This window comes from Engraulis encrasicolus, chromosome 12 (assembly GCF_034702125.1).
Source record: "Engraulis encrasicolus isolate BLACKSEA-1 chromosome 12, IST_EnEncr_1.0, whole genome shotgun sequence".
Lineage (NCBI taxonomy): Eukaryota > Metazoa > Chordata > Actinopteri > Clupeiformes > Engraulidae > Engraulis > Engraulis encrasicolus.
Window position 1 is genome coordinate 44,003,272 of NC_085868.1, and position 18,216 is coordinate 44,021,487.

Here is an 18,216-nt window from a genome sequence, read left to right on the forward strand (position 1 = left end):
CAGTATGCAAATTTGTCCTTACAAAAACAGTGTCAAGGGAGATGTTTGATAGCCACCATTTCACTCGAAGTAGGTAGTGATCAAAATGAATAACTGCCACCATTTGGGGTGGATACATTGTCTGGAATAATACATTTGTAATGCGCTTTTATTGTTTGCAATGCATTATAGATGAACGACCTGAGTAAAGTAGCAGGGAACACTCATTTTCTCACTTTAGCACTCTACTCACTGCCTGTCTCAAGGCATAAATGTGGCCTTTACCCTGCTAAATATATAGTGAACAAAGGCTTCATTGTGTGACCTTTCCTTTCCCCTGGACTGTGAGGCAGAGTGTGCATTGAGATAGTGGTTCCTAGTGGTGCTGCAGTACTAAAAAGAGAACCGCAATGCTGGCAGAGGTTCTTGCCTGGCTGGGTCGTCTCCTGTGCCGGGGCTTCGGGGTGAGTAAGCAAGTCGTTCTTTATGCTGCGAAACCTCCAGCAGCATCAGCAGTAGCAGCACAGAGAAGGGAAGGGAATGCAGACCTGTTTTAAGGGGCAGCCCATTAGTAATGACAATATACCACATGGACTTGCAGTAGCAAGTTGGAAATGAAGGAATCCGCTACATTCACTCTTTTAAGAGTATAGACTAGAGCGCATTTCCGATTAATTAGAACTGCCGGCCAGGTGGCCAAATGTGGTCAAATGACACCTAAACGCTAGCCTGATAGGCCAGACCATTCATTTTGAATTACTTCGTGATTCACAAATAGTCTGGTTGCACTTCTCTGGGGAGGGTTTTTCAGTTGTCTACCAGACAGCCGGTGTTACTGTCCAATAAGTGAACGCACTTGGAAACATAATAACATAGCCTACATCATAGCTCATTTTAAACCAAAGCTGAGCTCACTCCTCCGACCCAAGTGCTCGAGGGCATTGAGGATTCAGACCAAAAATGAATTATTAAGTTATTAATGAGGTCTGGTTACACCAGGCTACAGTAAATGTACTAAACAAGTTTCTTGGAAAGCATTCTTTTCAGCTGACCTATTTTTGTCAGCACTGTAAGTATCAGAACATTCCATTATTGCAAAATTGTTTTGACCTTTACAATCACAGTTATGCTGGTGAATTGTTTTGAACTGATAAGAAACATTAATTTAAGAGTAAAACATTCATCACTGCAAGAGTGCAATTTTTGACTGAAACACCAAGTGTAGGGATACATAGTGTAGTGGTGTAGTCTCAACTGAAAACTTCCCAAGCAGACAATGAGAAGATTAGCAGCAGGGATGCTACATTTGGTCTCCAGTCTTGTGGCACAGTTGAGCAGGAAATTGAAACAAATCCAGCACTGCTTGGACAAGCTCAATGAGACGCTCTTGAGAAGTTGCAGCCATCGTCGTTTTCATCAGAAACACTCCCGTGGAACTGTGTCATTCTTACGATCGTCCCCAGTGATTTTGAATTTTTTTTTAACTTACTAACGCACGCGTCTGCATGCAGTATCTAATGTGAGCAATGACGCCAAACGCACCTGTGCACACATAACCAGCCGCAAGCGCATTGAAGGCGTAAGAGGTAAATTGGGCTGTAGACTGGTGCATAAGCAATAATCTCCAACTCAAACCAAGGAACTAGTTGTGGACCTGAAAAGAAGGCCTATCAATTTTTGTTTTGTTTGTTTGTTTTTTGTTGTTTTGTTTTGTTAGTTGTAACTATAACAACTATAAGAAACTATTAGTAATAATACAACAACCAAGACTTTCACTGCATGTGTGATGTGCTTAGCATCTTTTAATATAATGTTTTGGGATGTTATGCATTAAGACACTATCCATCACCATCAGTCTGTAGAAGAATACATATTTTTCTTACCAAACCTTCGTTTTGGCTCCTTTTTGATTACTTGCACCACACACTGCCTCATCAATGTTTTTTAGTCAAGGCTACGGTACATAAATATTTGATCAAATTGATCTTTGGTATTGACCAGATGTATGTCTTTGGGGAGGTCACATGTCCATCCACCTGTTCTGACTATTAATGAGCTTTCCTGAGAACTTTGTCTGGCTCCAATGAATTATTAATGTCACAGGTATCTTTTGAATTCGGGGTTAAGCTCTGGACACTGGACAACTTTTTCTTTTTTCTTTTAGTAATTTAGTAATATTGTAGTCTGTCTAGAAACAGTTGCATCATTTAAAAAAAACGCAACAACTGAGTGATATACTGTCTTCATGCACTTTTCAACTATGCCCTGCAATATAATATAGCCTAGCTAACAGTTATTATATTCAAATGAATGGGGGATATAGTCTGACTTCTAAATGGATTAGCTTGCCTTGCAGAACAATCTGTTCTCTCTACAGAGAAAAGAACTCTTTGTCTCTGAAAGTCTACTTACTTATCAGCACAAATAGTTTGGGAGGAGGCCAGGATCAGCTCTTCCAAAGACTTGCCACGAAGGAAATAGTATGCCTCTGCTTTGCATGTTAAGCCTGTGCAGGGCAGGATTATTGCACAGGCTAGATATAGCTGCAGCCTAGGGGCCCCCACCTACTAGGGGCCCCCTGATGGGTCAAAAGTGAAAATTTGCAGAATTATGGCAAGATGCAACAGGCCTACTGGGGGAAAAAATCATCTGTCAAGTTAAGTAGAGTAAGTAGACATGCTATCCGTAATTCCTAGCATGTAATTATTACACTGTCTATATACATGTAAATTTGTCATGAAATTTGCTTTCCAGGGGGCCCCACAGCAACCTGTAGCCTAGGGCCCCCCGGCCATCTTAATCCAGCCCTTCCTGTATGTAGTGTGTGCATAACATTAGCCTTCCTCTGCTGAGTCATCTCAGTTGCACCTAGCTCATTATCGAGTGAATGAGTGGGCTCTGTGTGTGCAGTTACTATACATAAATATGCAATTTGTCTCATTGCGTGTGTGCTTGTATGTGTTGTATTATGGCAAGGTGATTTAAATACTTGATTTGTTACAGCACAAAGGTGTAATGTATGACTCATTTTAATCTGTGAGTTTCAACTAAGCCCACATGTTGAACCCCCTGATCAGATGTATCACTATGGGCATTATGTTACAAGTTGTGTGTACTTAAAAAAAAAAAAAGGTATTATTTGGTGTAACTGTCATGGAATAATGGATCTGAAAGCAATTCTTTTGTAGAGTGAGGTAAACTTGAACAAGCTAGTAGCTAATAATGTGAATAACCACAATACTTTGCCCTCTGAGTGCTTGGTGTACAGTAAAGCATGTGTGACATATGGTAGCTAGACTCCAGATGCTTCAAGTAGAGAATCAGCTCTGCTCGCACATCCTTGTGTACAAGGATGGTAGAGTGGGACCTCTAGTAACATAAAGGAGTTTGGGGAGGAGGTGGGACACTTCTAAAGGCTTTGCGCAATATAGGCGGATAGGTGGGTTACATTTCTGAGAAGCCCAAAATAAGAAGGCAGCTGATAATCACAGTCAATATCTCCTCCCATACTATGTTTAAAAAGCAACATTTATTGAAGCAAAGGACATCAAGAAGATTTCAAAATAGGAAAATAATGGCAGCGCAGGGGAAAAATTTATGGATGTTTAGGATGAAATATCTATTCAAACTTTTCATTTCTCTCACCTTCGAGTTGCAAAAGAAAGAGAAACTGAGCTGTTGCCTATAGTGTGGTGCACCACTGCTGTGTCGTCTTGTTAAATCTCTTTTATTTATCTCTTCTCACCTGCTGTAATGTGTATCATTTCGAGTCTTTCTCCTACTCCCAGCGTGCCACTGTTAGCAACTGAAAAATTAAGTACCGGTGCAGGAAGCAAAATGTCAGTTATATCACAAGCAGTGCTTCCAAAACTCGTTTGCTCAAATAAAATCAAATTTGCAAGAGAGGGAAATAAATTGCGCTGCCAGCTCCCCCGTCTCTGCTTCACTGTGCCGCATACAAATCAAAGGAGGAACGTGAACCGCTAATTGTTGCACATGAAAGTGCCCTTCCACGGAACATTTGACAGTTCCTTCCTCACTTCCTCCATGCAGCCGCAGCAACCAACCCACCTCACCCCCCCTCACTCTAATGAGGCTTCACTCTACCCTCCCCCTGCCACCCACTCCGCCACATGCACACACCTCCCTCCCTCCACTCTCCCCTTCCTATTTCCCAGTTTACATTTCTTCTTTTTTCCCCCCCTTTTCATTTTTCTTCACAATCAAAGCCAATTCACACACACACATTAGGTATAATGACGAATTATGACCAATCTCTCATAAAAGCTGTCGGGTGTTCTTTGCATCCTATATCGTAACAGCCTGCTCCTATAGGCATGTCTGGGACTGGAGCTAACCTGTGCCAATAATTCAACAGCAAAGCTCCAGCAGTCGCTTAAGGAGACAGTGGGCTTAAGGGCTTGTGTTTTAATACTATCTCAGCCTGGCCTGCTTTATTATTGCTGCATGGTGCTGACGTGGACGTGGTAATTTGGAATTTGTTTAATGAGAGCCCTTCCAGACACATTTGACTTACTAACCCTTGACAGTGCACTCTCTCCAGCAGCCTGATGAGCACAGATTGAACTGAAATGAACCACTGTAAGGAGCTCCTGCACACAGCGGCGAGAATATTTTTTATGGGTCTTGACAAGTTCACAGCTACTACTAGTACAATGCCATACAATGCACTTTAATTTCCTAAGGAAAATGAAACTACGGGACTGAAGGAGTGAGAAGTACTATATCAGTGGGGTCGGATGACAAATGAAACGACCGTAACCAAACATACTCACACATTTATGTTTCCTCACCCCATTACTCAATACAAAATTGAGAGGCCTTGGCTCTAGTCCAGCCAGCAGCACCAATAACCAGACAGGTAAAAATGGTGGTGGGAGGACAGAGGTTATAGACTGTGTTTCCGGAGGACATGCTGTGCCAGAGTCAATGCAGCACTACTGATGGCAGTTCTCTGGACACAACCAAAAGGAAATTAAGTTAGTGGGTATTAACCCAATAGTCTGAGAGAAAATGACATACATAAAAGATGATGAAGAATGATAGGCCTGCCTGGCCTTAATCAGCACAATGTTAATGGAAGTGTAAATTTAATGTGTCCAACTGTCCTCTTCCACATCAGAGTGAGGCAACTGATACATCAGTCATACAAACAACAGAACAATTGAACCTCTAATATGCCTAAATGTGCTACTGTTACATGTCATATCCTTCTGTGAATGAAATATTTATTGCAATAATATGGGTACTTTCACATTCTTTGGGTCATGTAGTAGTCCTAGAGTTAAATAAGGTAAAATACACATAATATTCATAATTAAAATTCTGACCTGCAAATAAGTCCTTACATATGGCCAATGCAATGTGCACAGTTAACACTTTGATGATGAGTCCTTGGTTTCATTAACATATTCATATTTATCTTTCAATAATTGCATGTCAATGAGCACAGGAACCTTTTGCATGGAACTGAGCCACATACATATAAATTACCTTAGCAATGACCTCAATGATTATATGGACCTTGAATGACAAAAGCCTTTTGTCTCTGTGTAAAATAAGTAGGCTATTTGAAAAAACTCCTGCACACTGACTATTTCACTGTTTTTCTTTAATGAACGACGTTTCGGTATTAGACCTTCATCAGGCAAACTGTGTAAAATGAGCTAAATGAGCAACAAATCTCCAACATCGTATTTTGCTTGTCTATTACTCCCCACAGAAAGATATATTTAAAACCTTCTGCTAAAAGCTATCTGTGATGGTTTGTCGCAAGATCATGCAGAGACCTTCACTTTACGTTAGGCCTAATTTTATTTTTCAGGACATTGCACATTAATGAACTATGCATACATACAGTATATGTAAATGTGGGTTACTGTACGTGGCGCTATTCCGACATGTCGCTATTCCGACATTGATGTCTATTGTCGGAATACCGGCGCGAGTTATGCAATTTCTTTGGTTTGTGCTATGTTGCTCAGCTTTTACTAAGTTTAGGGAGAGTGCATACAGTTACCCTAACCCTAACCCTAACCCTGACCCTAACCCTAACCCTAACCTTACGGTATGTCGGCTGTCGGAATAGCGGTATGTCGGAATAGCGGTATGTCGGAATAGCGATTGCCCCCCGTAAATGTGCCAGATTATAGTCCAAAGGCTAAATTCCATCTGGTGTGCAAAATGGGCTATAACTCAGTCTGACACAAGGTTTATGGGAGGTTACACAACACAGAGGTTTCTATACACAGAACAGTGCCTAATTCATTTATGTCTAATTCAAAACTCAATATTACTGAAACTCATTTGAGGATCTGTTACATCCACAGACATATAATTTCTGGATGAGGATCTCTGTTTTCAATTTCCGTGGAACTTAGGCTACAGTACATCTAAAACGCACTAGAGGATAAAGTTGAGCTCGCTTGGCGAAGGTCTGCACTCTCAGTGTCATTGTAGTTATTAATATAACCATCATAGCATACAGATGTAGAACTATTTAAGCCTTTTTCTTCTGGGAATTGATCCCGTAGTTCACCTGCAAATCAGTTAATGCTTTGACTACATAACTCAATGTTTGTGATGCACTGTACGTTGTTCTGAAATGGAAGATCATTCACTTATCATCAGATCGATGCTGTATAATAACCGGTAAGGATATTGTGTGAGGAAATGAAGGAAAACATATCAACAAGTCAGTCAAAATGAAATCCAACAGAGTTACAAACAACACACTGTGCACCAACACATCAAATTGCAGCAGATGAAATAAACTCAACTGTGGAGGCCATATATTCAGCCATCAGGCAAGTTTATTTGTTTAGCGCATTTCATACACAGGTGCAACTGAATGTGCTTCACAAAAAAACTGTTAAAAAATAATTGTTTATGATCTTTCATTAATTAATCATACAAGTAAGCTTTTCCTTGACTCTGACATGCTCAAGACTTATTCCACTTTTAATTATTGAGGGTTTCCTTGTCAAGGGTTTACATTTTTGTTGACTTGACATAATGTTAGGAAGGTGGACTTCAGATCTAACAGAGGGTTGCAGGTTTGAATCCCACCCTTACCAGTCTTCCCTACACCACCTCTGTCCATGGCTGAGGTGCTCTTGAGCAAGGCCCCTAAACCCCCATTGCTCCAGGCACTGTAACCAATACCCTGTAAATAACTGTAGTCGCTGTAATGTAATGTTAAGTAATGTAATGTAAATTATGTAGGCCTATCATTGAGTGTATCATTGGTTCAGCGGAAACTCATTCTTATGCTTTGGCCATCCTCCCCCAAACTATCCCCTTGTGTCCCTCAGCTAAAGACATACCATCCTAATATTAATATTAATAATATCAATATAGAGAGAGAGAGAGCGAGAGAGAGAGAGAGAGAGAGAGAGAGAGAGAGAGAGAGAGAGAGAGAGAGAGAGAGAGAGAGAGAGAGAGAGAGAGAGAGAGAGCGAGAGAGAGAGAGAGAGCACCACCATCACAAGTTTTATTGTTATCTCTTTTCTGTTTTTTATTAATTCATGGGAATGATCAGGGCCACAGGCTTTGGCTGAATGCCAATTTCCCTGAAAAGGCCTTGGAGCTCAATGCAAACAGTAAAGAGATCACTCCACTCAAGTCAACACATGAGGAAATATTTCCCCTTTACTGTTTCCCAAGTATTTCATGTAGTAATGTTCCTTTGACGACCTGAGTGGCCTCCAATCTCTTTTGAGCTTAGCTTCTATTATATGGAGCACACGCAAACTCTTCCCATAACAATAAGAGATTTTCAAGCACTAGAAGAGAAGCAGATAGGCTTGAGCAATATACGTTTAGTCCATGTGATCGCAGAGAGACATGAGGTATTGCAGGCATGTCTCTTGGTGAATCTTCACCTTTCCAATAAAGGTTATCAAGTGTCTCAAGTGTCTCGCTGGTTGCCCTGCTCACTGGTGTCTGCTTATTTCCAGGCCTATTACAGCAACTCTTCCAGTCATTGACCAAGACAAGCACATCCCCTCACTGATACGCCTGACAGCCAAGTATCCAGCATTTCATCCATCTCTCTCTCTCTCTCTCTCTCTCTCTCTTTCTCTCCCCGAGCATGTGGGACACACACACACATGCACACACACACACACACACACACACACACACACACACACACACGCTGAAGCGAAGCTCTTACGCGAAGCGAAGCTCTTACGCACGCACGCACGCACGCACGCCGCATGCACGCACGCACGCACGCACGCACACACACACACACACACACACACAAATCTGCAGCGTCATTGAAATACATCCTTTATTATGCATATTACTTGAATCTTAAATCTTCAGAGTGTCAGAGTGAGGGGCATCTTTCCTAGTTGACAGTGACCTCCAATCACAGCTTCTCTGCCCTGGCAGAGTGTAGTTGGCAACAAGGTTAACGCAGATGTCACACCTCATTTAGATCAGGCACATCAAGGGGCCTCTCATCCACGTCGCAGTAATTTGGCTACAGGCTCCTGTACCTCCAAGGGTGAGTCGGGGAGGAGATGGTCTTTCACACCTATCAGCATCTGGCATGCCATGGACAACACCTATCAGCATCATGGCATATACATCCTAGACTGGGCGAAAAGACGACTGTTGATATGTGTGGAGCCAAAATCTTTGGGTGGAGTACATAGGATGGTGTCGCCAGGCTATGTACATCCTCATTTGTGTACATCCTTCTGATCACATCTTCTCAAGATTCTTCGCTGTAAATAATCTTCAAAGCTGTCTTTTCAAGAGACCACATAAAGCCGTCTTTCTACTCTTGGAGAATGATGTCCATTAAGAGTGTGAAATATGAAATCCTTAAGTGTGAAGAGCACAAGATGTAAGTGTGATGATATAGCTTCTGAGTACATCGGATGAACATGTGCACATGTATGAGTTGCGCTAGGCAGATGATACAAGTTTAGAGCTGGATACAGATGCGTTTAATCTTTTTAAAAATATATATTTTTAGGGCTCTTTTGCCTTTATTTTTGACAAGACTATGGAGGAGAAACACGAAATGAGTGGGGAGAGAGAGGCGGGGAAGGATTGGCAAATGACCCAAGCCGTAATCGAACCTGGGTGGCTAGCGTAGTAACCCAGTCCCCTACCGTTAGGCCACAGCAGGGCCCAAATGCATCCTGTATCTGGTGTGCCAGACAGGGTGCTGTGAAGGATGCACTGTTTCGGGCATCGTCACATCTCAATGCCTTCTCCACTCTCTGCTCATGAGACACACTATTTCAACACCATTTCATGCAGACAGGCTGGGTTTGGGTTGTACATACCTGTGCACGAGAGCTGAGAGTCGTGTACATGACAGCTGAGGTTGGTTGCGACGTGCACACGGTTGGTTTTTATCATGCCTCATTATTCATCCACCTCTAAAATAGAATCGTTTCATTCACAAACTTAAACAGTATGCATCGTTCTAATATCTTCTTGACAAACAGCAAAGCGATGAATGACCAACAATGAGCTGTAATAACGGTCTAATTGGTTGTCAAGATTAAGTTGCAACATGGCATTATGAGGCAATATGGTGTCACAGCCTGATCTCCAAAAATTCTGTGCTCCTGGACACGGATGTTAAGGACACGAAATCCGTGTCCAGGAGCACGGATTTTGCCAAAATATTTGAAAATTATTTTCCGTGATGGGCACACGGAAGTGCTTTCTATAGGCTATTACCACAGCACTGTGTAACTCTATCATTAGAAAATACATACCAAATGCTAATCCTAAACAAAATAATGCTATAGCAATTTAAGTTGTGCCCTGACCAAAACATTCTCTAACCTTAACCTGTCATTAACCCCTTAAGGCGCGGCTTTATAAATTCATTGTTACCAGTATGGTAATGACCAAGTCGTGGTGCATTACTAAAGGGCCTGTGTTGTGTCATAGTATTGTAGTGCTATGGTGGTTACATTTCAATGTCTATTACAGCGTGCCTCAGGAGGTACGGCGCGCATTAAGGGGCTACAGACATATTTTTGAGAAATACCTTTTCCAGTTGGTTGCTAGGCTATCAAATTCATATAATGAATGAAAGAAAACTAGCTGTGCCCAGACCAAAACAATCCCTATTCCTAACCTGTCAGCAGGATTTTTTTTTTTTTTTGAGAAAAAATATTTGAAATTAGAAAAATCCTGAGAAAACACAAGACTGTGGAAACATAGAGCTATGGGAGTAGCCTATAGAGCAGGGGCCAGGAACATTTTTGGTGGAGAGAGCCATAAAAGCCACATTTTTAAAAATACATTTTCGTGAGAGCCATACCGCTTTAAAAATACTGAATACAATTAAGAGCATGTATCAATTCACCTTTGGCTAAGACCGGCCCTAAAGTGCTTTTTGACCAATCACAGCACAGCAAAAGGACGACCTCGGACAAACCTCGGACAGTTTTGACAGCGCTCCATTGAACTCAATGCAGAAATCGCATGTTTTCAAGTAGTTGCGAGATACGGTCGTATTATTATTAAAATATGATTGGAAATTGTGCCTGGGGTATTTGTGACAAAGGTACAAGTTTCCCCGCGATGTAACAGGTGGTAATCGCTTTTCCTCTTTACCTAAAACCGGACTACTATTACTAGCAGCTGGATAGTCTGCCTTGAAGGGTCTCGGCAGCCTCACACTCGACACACGGATCAAAAGCATACTTTGTGTGCTCCGATCATGCCACCATCTCATTTGTGTCACTTTTCAGTAAGGTTGTAAGCAAACCACGAACCTGTTTCAGAGTAGGATTTTGGATTTCTGACCTAATTAATGAGGAAACACTGCTAGCAAAATTATCGGTCACGGCAGGAGTGTTTTGACTAGCAGCTGATGGACGTGATTTTGTTAAGCTACTGAAGATATAAATGCCAAACGTTAATGTTACACACAGGGCCGGTTTTTAGCATAGGCCGGCTAGGCGGTCGCCTAGAGCGCCATGTGAAGAAGGGGCGCCGAAATGGCGCTCTCCTATGCGTAATTTTGCGATATGAAGTTTTTTTATGAAGTCGCAATCGACAAAGAGTGGCGAAAGCGCTCCTCACGGCAAAGCGCCCCTCAGCCAATAGTAATATCTCTTCCAACTGTCTCTGGGAAGTCTGTGAACCAATAAACAGACAGTTCTGAGAAAGGGGGCGGGACGAGTGACAGCGTGCGGTCTATTTTGAATTTGGAGACTCACTCGAGAGACAGAGGGGGCAAGCGCAAACAGTAGTGCTGCTCTGCTGGATGGAGATTATTATGTTCTCATTAAACCACTCATTGCATGATGCAGGAGTTTCAGAGGGTATTTTGGAACTATGTGATTTAATCAGCAACCGTTTGTGATTATGGAAAGCCTAATAGTTATGAGGTTACTATTTGGAATTAGAGAGAAAAAGAGCTTTGTTTTTGATCAGAGAAATCGCTAGTTAGCATGCTAACATTAGCCAAGTATGCCAAGCAATGACATCCAGTAAAGTAGCTGTTAGTAGCCTACTCACTACTCACTAACACCCACCTGATATCATAATACTTGCTTAGGTTGACAAGCAATGTAAAGTAAGACTGGTGCAATGTTTAAAACAATTTTAGCTGCCATATCTCCTTCCATCCACATGAATTACCTGCTTGTTGTAAGCTTAAAAAAACATTAATTTCCAGACCAGAATGACATAGCCTAGCCTACATTAATCATGTAACAGAACCATGCAAAGCAGACAAGTGAGGCTATTTACTATATTTTGTATATTATGAAATTCAATAGCGTGACAGCTCTTCTCCCTTTCTCTCACCCTGTCCCTCCAAACACATAGATAGCCCCCTTCTCATTCTCCTACTCACAAATGCACCACTATTTCCAGTCCAGAAATTGGTTTGGAAGACAGCACAAATGTGTAGCTTATTAAAATTGTTATGCTGCCATGCTTTGTGATGCTGTAGATAGTGTAGATCAATGCAGACCTCCTTGGTAGGCTTATTGTCTACACATGCATTTTACATGCAAATGTACTGTATCACTCTCCTGGCATTTCAATTTCACGTTACAATTCAAACACATTGATAACCTCCCTCTCATCTGGGGTTGGGGGCCCCACCACCATCACATCCAACACACCACACAGTGAAGCTACTTTCATGCGACTCAATCTGATGTGTTGGTCGCCTGTCAAAAAGAACCACAAATCCATTTGATGAAAAACGGTTATTGTTCTTGATGCTATTTAGTTAAGCTTACTAAGGATATTAGTCTTGTGTTCTGTGAGGTATAAGAAAGATTTTTTTTTTCTTTCAAAGTTTGTGGGGGGGGGGGGGGGCGCCAGAAATCAAACTCGCCTAGGGCACCAAATAAGCCAGAACCTGCCCTGATTACACATTGCTGTGGTAGCTTTGAAGAGGACTACAGCCATCAAGTTGTGTGATTTCATTTTCGTCTAGCAAGTTTGAGTCAGGGGTCAAAAGATATGCGAGCTCGGCTTACCATGGTGCTGGTTACAATGCCTATCGATACCCATAGAAGAGCTCAGCCCATAACAGCTGTGATGCATCGCATGACCGTTCAGAAAATAAATACTTATATTCACAATACTATGAATGTGTTTTTTATTTATTAGGAGTGAATAACTGCTGCGATTTGCAGTCACTGCATAAATCACGTTGATGTCTCAGCATTCAAAGTTTATCTGTCCGACCTAGCAACTGTAACTAAAGAGGGCGGGGCTTAGCCAAAGGCGAATTATGCCCAATTTTAGAGTGTACTGTCAAGTTATTGCTTTTATTGATAACAGGTAAGTATAGGGTTGCCAACTGTCAACTTCATTATGGTGAGGGTTTGGGAGAATTTTGTATTTCTTAGATGTAATTTCCTGCATTTTAACACTTGTTAACCTCCCTTGTCCCGTTTCAACTCTATATGGAACCCGTACTTTTATTTATAAATACAGGACGATTCCATATTTGAAGGGATGGTTGGTAACCTTAGATAAGTAAGAGCCATACAGTTCCCAAAAGAGCCACATGTGGCTCTAGAGCCATAGGTTCCTGACCCCTGCTATAGAGAGAGCACTTCTCTGTGTCCATCACGGAAAACAACTCCGTGTCCAGGAGCACGAAAACAATTCCGTGTCCAGGAGCACGGAATTTTGGCAAAATCCGTGCTCCTGGACACAGATTTTGTGCCCTTAACATCCGTGTCCAGGAGCACAGAATTTTTGGAGATCATGTTGCGTGTCAAGTTGGCCATTGCATTTCACCAATACATTTTTAAGAATTAATGTTTGCGGTGGTTTCGTGCACGACAGCGGAGGTCGGTGGCGACGTGCTAAAGGGTGTTTCTCCCCCCACAGGCTTCTCCTGCTGCATTATAGTTGACCATTGGGACTTAGGGTTGTTTCCCCCTGAAGAGTTCCCCAGTACCGGTAGCCTGCACAGCTCTTACAGATTGTCAGTCCCTGTTTCAAGTGCATCCCTGTAGAGAGGAGATAGAGCCCTCCAGGGGCCGGCACAGTCATTGTTTTCCATTCCAGGGGTTTGTTGCAGGAACTCCCGTTGAGTTTCCATAACAGCGCTTTACGACTCCCAACATGCATCAGAGGAGTGGAACACCTGCCAAGCCCAATAGCCTGAGGTATCTTTCCCTCTTGCCTTCCCTCTTCATTCCTCTCCACATCTATCTTACTGCAGGGTGCTGCCCTGAGGGGGATCCCCCTTCCTCCTTCATCATCATCACCCCTCCCCACACTTCCCATCACCCTCTTGCCAACCAAATACGTCCCGCACTCCTGTCCCTCCCCATGTCTCTTTGATTTTATCCGCGGTAGAGAAACATTTACTTGTGGATGGTCAGGCACCTCACTCTTCAAGTGCAACATGCTTTGAACTGGGAACTGCAAGGTCACTACTTCATCGATATCCTCTGTAAAGATTCCCCCCCCCCCCTCGCTCTTTTCTTTGTGTCCTTTGAAGAAGTGCAATCATTGGGGCCATCTCAATGTCAAGTGTTCTAGCCTTGCTAGGACATGAAACGCCTGGTGATTGGATACTCTGCAGAGTTCACCAAAGAGTATCCCATCACTGGGCATTTCACGGCCTAGCAAGGAGCCTTTGAGAAAGAGCTATTGTGTGAATCCAGATGTGCTGCTTCTACACCGATCAGCGAGCATACGTCACCTACTCATGAAAAGGTTAACTAGTGAGGCAACTTGCGATATCGGATCCTCTTTTTTCTCTGTTATACCCTTGCTTTTCTGCCAACAATGTGCTAATTTGACAAGGCTAAAGTGTTAACACATGCAAAAAAGTTTTATTAACAAAAACATTGCTGTCTGTTTCATCATTTTGCCCTTCTCCCAAGTGTGCTGGCCAATTGAATTCTAATGAGTCACCTGACTATTTTGCCTGAAGGGACCAGAATCCTTTAAAAAGTCTATTTTTATGGTTCATGATGAAAAGCAATTTGTCATTGAATTTTCCCTTTCCCCTAGCTCTTTCACATACGGCTTAATGGGAGAATACTGAAGGTCTAATAAATGTGATATTTATTCACAGATATACGTATACTATAAGAAGAAGGCCCGGGGTGTCACCTGCTGACATGCCATCTCGTTTTCATACACATGTTTAAGTTGAAATATGTGACATTTATGGGTGCAATGGAGTACTATGTTTTATGTGTTTAATTAAAATGAATCAAAAGGCCTTCAAGAAGGACAATGGAGAAGCCACAGAGAAGTGAAGCTTAATTAAATTCCACTTTGATATCAAGTCAAATATCTTGAGCGTGCTACAAGTACACCATAATTAAAGATAATTGGACTATTTAATTGGCCAAGTATAAAATACATAGTTGAGTTGGCTTTCATATATGGTTTCTGTTCAGGGAATTCATGTAATAAAAATTAAAGAGTGACGATTTTGGAAGGGAAAGCAAAGCCTTGAGACATGTTCCATGCAAGAAAACAATGTAAAAAATGCTTTTTAACAATAATTTTCAATTACAGAAGAGTTTTCGACAGTAATGCAAGATTTTTGTTGTGGATCTGTTGTTAATCAATATCTATGCATGAGCTTTTGTCTACCTACATTTTTAAACCATGATTACAAGAGCGGCACAATTGTATTTCTGCTAGTGCCGAAGCATTCAGAATGGCTAGGGTAGCCTATCTGGAACTAGCAGACTGGAAATTCTGTGAAAGCACTGGAGAGCAGGGCTGGACTGGCCATCTGGCATAGCGGGCATTTCCCGGTGGGCCCTGCACCCTCGTGGGTGAATGTTTGCACATATCACTATTTGAACACTTGTTTAAATATTTCCACTTGATTCAGTATTACCACGTTTTTTGTTTTGTTTTGTTTTTTTACCACAAGTCTTTAACTGGATTGCCTGGCTAATAGATAGGTGGATACATTCATACATGAAACATATAGTTGACCACTCATTAGATTAATTTGTTACCAAGTTCATTTGTCTTTCACCAGGAAGCAACATTCCTGCGTCATGCAAAAGACCTTGAAGGCAGCTCCAATCTAGAGGCTTTATTCGGGGTTATAAACACTGGGGATTCAATTTCTCTTGCATATGACCACCGACCCATGATGTAATCAGCATGAAAAAGAAAGGAAAGGGAAAAAAAAAACTTTAAAGAAAAAAAACTTTGAAGCAATTTCACAACATTCTATGATACAAACAAACAAAACAGTTAAACATGATGCACATCCACATTAGGAATGAGGCAATCATCACAAAATGTTCACTAACATATTGACATGGCCTATTTGGCTGATTTGGATGTGTTGCTCTATTTCAAGCATACCATTTTCTATAATCCAAAACCAAAACCTGTTTGAAAGGGGTGATCTAACACGGCAAAATATATTATGACCTCTAATGCAAAATATGGCATATATGGCATTATATAAACTATATTATGGCATTAAAATATATTTTTAGTATTTCTTCTGAAACATCTTCCTCACTGTGAAAAAAAATCTATCTGATTTCTTCATTATGCTTGTTCCAAGCTTAACTTCAAAATTATTATTCAGATATTCTGCTTTTGCATGATGATGTACCCTAGCAGAACAGAACACCTTGCACTGTCAAATAGTCCACCAGGCTTTGCGGGTTTATTCTAATGAAATACTAATTATCAGTCAGGAGATGGCATTTGTAATGTTGAGTTCCTTCCAATACTGACAACAGAGTTCAGTCTTGGAACATGGAACAGACTTTCTCTCTCTCTTTCTCTCTCTCTCTCTCTCTCTCTCTCTCTCTCTCTCTCTCTCTCTCTCTCTCTCTCTCTCTCTCTCTCTCTCTCTCTCTCCCTCTGTGTCTGTGAAAGATGGAAAATAATTTGGAAAAATGAAGCTCATCTCCTTTCTTCCGGGGTCAAGTCATGTCTTCTCTCAGTGAAAGGAATTAGCCATCCACCCACAGTGGACGTGCCCCAACCCCCACCCTCCACAACCCACCCCAACCCCCTCCAAGGGGAAAAGATAAAGGCTGAGACTCCTGATCGAGAGCCATTAAATAGCCATTCATCAGCACTTGGCTGACTGGTGCCCTGGCTAAATTATGACAGATTGAGGTCCGAATCGGCACTCCAGACTCGTGCGACCGATCCAAACCATACATTCCCGTGCCCAAAAGATATTTTGAATAGCTGAGTCATTCATTCTCAGTACCTCCGAGCAGGTAGTGGAGCTCTTAAAACAGATTTTGCAAGCAGGCCACATACTTCACCCTCGGAGAGAATTAGATAAGGGAAGCAAGGAGGGAATAAAGGTTATGTTATGTCCTTCAGTATGTTTCATTGTCTGTGGAAGAGGCTTGGTGTGGCAATTCCTGTCATATGAACTGAATAAGCCCAATATGGTGGTCTTTTATATGCTCACCACCATGGCAAGCACTTGAACTACATTTTTTTTTTGGCCTTAACGTCTTATGAAATACATTCACTCAAAGGAAGCTTTATGTTTCAGAATTTTATTTTAGAACATTGGGTTAATGGTTAATAATGAAACATGCTGTTTAAACATAGGTGATGTGGTGATAGTTCAGTTGTGTAAAACTTTGAATTGGCTTTGAGTTCAAACAACACACACAACTCCACACAACTTACAATAAAGATGTAAATTAACTTGGAATTCTGAGTAAACTTAACATTTCAAGTTAAGCCATGCTGTTGCCATTGCGTAGGAGAGTAGATTAACAATATGAGCTATGACTTACAGTATCAGTGATAGGCCTATATTTTACAGTGATAATTGAGTCATGTGTATTATGGTAGATTGAACATATTTCTTTTTGTACAAGAGAGTCCTTGTGCACAACCCTTCAGCAATGCAGGTGCAGGTGTGAGGCAGGAGGAGGTGAATCAATGATCAAAAGTCAAGAGACACCGCACACTGCTTACTTTTCTTTACTTTACTTTATTTTTTGGAGCGAACAACGCGTTTCGCCCAGAGCGAACCTGATGACGCATTGGGCGAAACGCGTTGTTCGCTCCAAAAAATAAAGTAAAGTAAAGAAAAGTAAGCAGTGTGCGGTGTCTCTTGACTTTTGATATTTCTTTTTGTGTTTGAAGCAGAGCCTGAATTATTACATCGAGGCAACAATGGATTTCAAAAGATTCATCAAAAGACACCAGGTGTCCTCAAGCAATCACAAAATAATATGTTGATATTCAAATGGGAAACAGGTTGGCACTCTGCTATAGTCTTCTTCAGTGAATGTAATAGCCAACATGAGTCCCTCCCTTCCATTTCTTGAGAATATATAACAGATAACATTTACATTTGCTAGTATGTTATATCGACTGAATGCTTGAGCTGAAGTAAAAGGGGTCCATGCCCATTATAGACATGACAGAATGGTATGTAAATGTAGGCCTATAGTTTTTTTGAAGCGTGATAATTATTCGGTGAGTATGCAAAATTATGATGTCCTGTTTGGTTGTGAAGGTCAGAAAAAAGGTGGCCAAGTTGCATAAAGCTCAGCTTGTCTGGAGTGTCACCACCCAGCCCAGATCCAAGAGTGCTTCGGCATGGCAATCAAAACAAACCTCTTCCTTAGAATTAACACAGCACTCAACTCTCGCACACATGCACATTTTATAGTAAACATACTGTATTGTGTCATTTTAAGGAAACTTCATACCCAGAAGGGCAGAATAATGTTTTGTCTTAAGATCTATTAAATGATGTTCTAATGA